This window comes from Canis lupus, chromosome 8, assembly GCF_048164855.1.
Source record: "Canis lupus baileyi chromosome 8, mCanLup2.hap1, whole genome shotgun sequence".
NCBI classification, from domain to species: domain Eukaryota; kingdom Metazoa; phylum Chordata; class Mammalia; order Carnivora; family Canidae; genus Canis; species Canis lupus.
Window position 1 is genome coordinate 77,348,584 of NC_132845.1, and position 2,229 is coordinate 77,350,812.

Genomic DNA, 2,229 nt, shown 5'->3' on the forward strand with positions numbered 1-2,229 from the left:
TGTTGAATTGTAATCCAAGGTCTGTAACTCTGTGGCAGAGAGTACTGTTTCTGATTATTTCTTTTGTGGTGAGTTCTTTCTAGTCATTTTGCTCAGTGCAGCATGGCTGTATGAGTGGGCTGAGCAAGAATATCAACTACAACCTAAGTAAATTTCACCCTAGTTGCAACGAAGAGGAGAAAAAAAAAAGAAAAAGAAAAAAGAATAAAAAAGGGAGACGAAAAAAAGCAGGGGACTGGGAGATGTTGGTGGTGACGAAGTTGTAGTGGAGGGAGAATGTAGTCTACCTGAGGGGTTCTAGAGGGTGAACTTCTGAGTATATTAAGTTCTGTATGTTTGAAGATGCTCAGTCCCAAATTTATATAAACCAGAAATACTTGTAGAAGCCCCCAACACTGACCACCAAAACATAAATGAGATAAAAGAGGGGGGAAGAATATGAATGAGGAATCTCACAAAATAAACAGCACAGTATACCACTTTGTTCTGGGTGCATGCTGGTCATGACTTAGAAGGTATTAATTTAAGCCATTGTAGAACAAAATGAGGCAGAGAAAACAAAAAAAAAAATCTTGTATATCTCCCAAAATTAAGTTGAGTATGTTGAAAGGAATCTAAAAGTGGAAAATATATTTAGGACCTGTAATTGTAGAAATATGAACGTCAAAAAGGAAGAATGTTAAAAATGAAGAGATAGTAAAGTATTGTAGTTAAGGTGGGAAAAGAGAAAAATATTGGAATATTTTAGTCTGATATAAAAACAAATTGTACTGGAAAAAGGGACAAAAAGGGGAGGCCCTCTACTTCTATATACTATAAATCCATGGACTTCCCCTGGAGCTTACCAGCGCTGCTGGGTCAAGAACTTGCTCTTCCCCTGTCCTTCCCGCTGGTCTTCTGGGGGAGGGGCCTGCTGTGCTGACTCTCATGTGCGTGTACCTGGGGGTGCTGCCCCACCCCCCGCCAGATGCCGGGTTCAGTGGTAGCTGTTGGCCCCATGAGGCTTCTGTTTCTGGTGGCCCAGCTCTGTCCCAGGCACAGGGTGACATCAGGAGGAACAAGAACAATGGTGGCGGCCAGGTTTCCAGCCCTGGAGTCAGCTCGCCACAGTGACTACCGCAGCTTCTAGTCTGCACTGGCCTAGATGCTCCCAGGCTGGCGCGGGTGCACTGATCTGCACATCTTGGGGGAACCTAGCAGCAGGAGAGTCCTCACTGTTCTGTGCCCTCCCCGCCTCCACCACTCCAGGGTGGCGGGCGTGGAGCGCAGGATCGTGAGCTGTGTCCGCTCAGCGCCCTGGGATCCGGGCCCTGTGGTGCTGGAATCGCACTCCCGGAGCCGCAGCTCCCGAAAGCAGCAGGGTGCAGCCCCCTCCGCCTGGAGCCCCCGCCTGACCGACCCGCTTCCCCCCATGCCCCACTGGATCCGCACTCTAGCCCTTTACCGAAATGGGCCCACAGTTTGAAAGCCACTGTTTCCTTGTTGATGTTCTGCTTAGATTATCTGTCCATTGCTGTAAGTAGGGCATTAAAGTCCCCTCCTATTACTGTATTATTATTGATTAGTTCCACTATGTTTTTTATTAATATACTACTTAATATATTTTGGTGACCCTATGTTGGGTGCATAAATATTTACAATTGTTATATCTTCTTGTTGGATTACCCCTTTCTTATTACATAGTGTCTTTCTTTGTCTCTTGTTATGATATTTGGTTTAAGGTTTATTTTGTTTGGTATAAGCATCTCTACTCTGGATTTCTTTAGGTATCTTTTTGCATGATAGATATTTCTCCATCCTCTCACTTTCAATCTGCAGATTTCCTTAGATTGAAATGAGTCTCCTGTAGGTAGCATAGAGAGGGGTCTTGTTTCTTTATCCATCTGTCTTTTTTTCCTCCAGGTCACCGATTCATAACACAGACCAGGCAAAGGGCCTAGGTTGGGGTGAATAAGGGTCGGTTTAATTACTCTGCCTTCCCTTTCTGTACAGTGTAAGAACACAGCATATGGTAAGCACCAGGAGGCTTAAACTTAGATGTTTCTATTGGAGCATTTAAGTCCATTTACATTCAAAGTAATTATCGGTAGATACTTATTTATTGTGTTGTTTTGTTTAATATACTAAGTTTGGGGTGCCTGGCTAGTTTAGCATGTGACTCTTGATCTTGGGGTTGTAAATTCAAGCCCCATGTTGAGCATAGAAATTACTTAAAAATAAAATCTTAAG

At 43.8% G+C, this 2,229-nt stretch overlaps 1 non-coding gene across 1 annotated transcript; it reads right to left on the reverse strand.

Moving 5' to 3' along the window:
• Window positions 1-1,898: 1,898 nt before the first annotated feature.
• Window positions 1,899-2,028, reverse strand: LOC140639246 (small nucleolar RNA SNORA51). Its single transcript, XR_012036037.1, has one exon. It is a non-coding gene; the product is annotated as a small nucleolar RNA SNORA51 (small nucleolar RNA).
• Window positions 2,029-2,229: the final 201 nt, after the last annotated feature.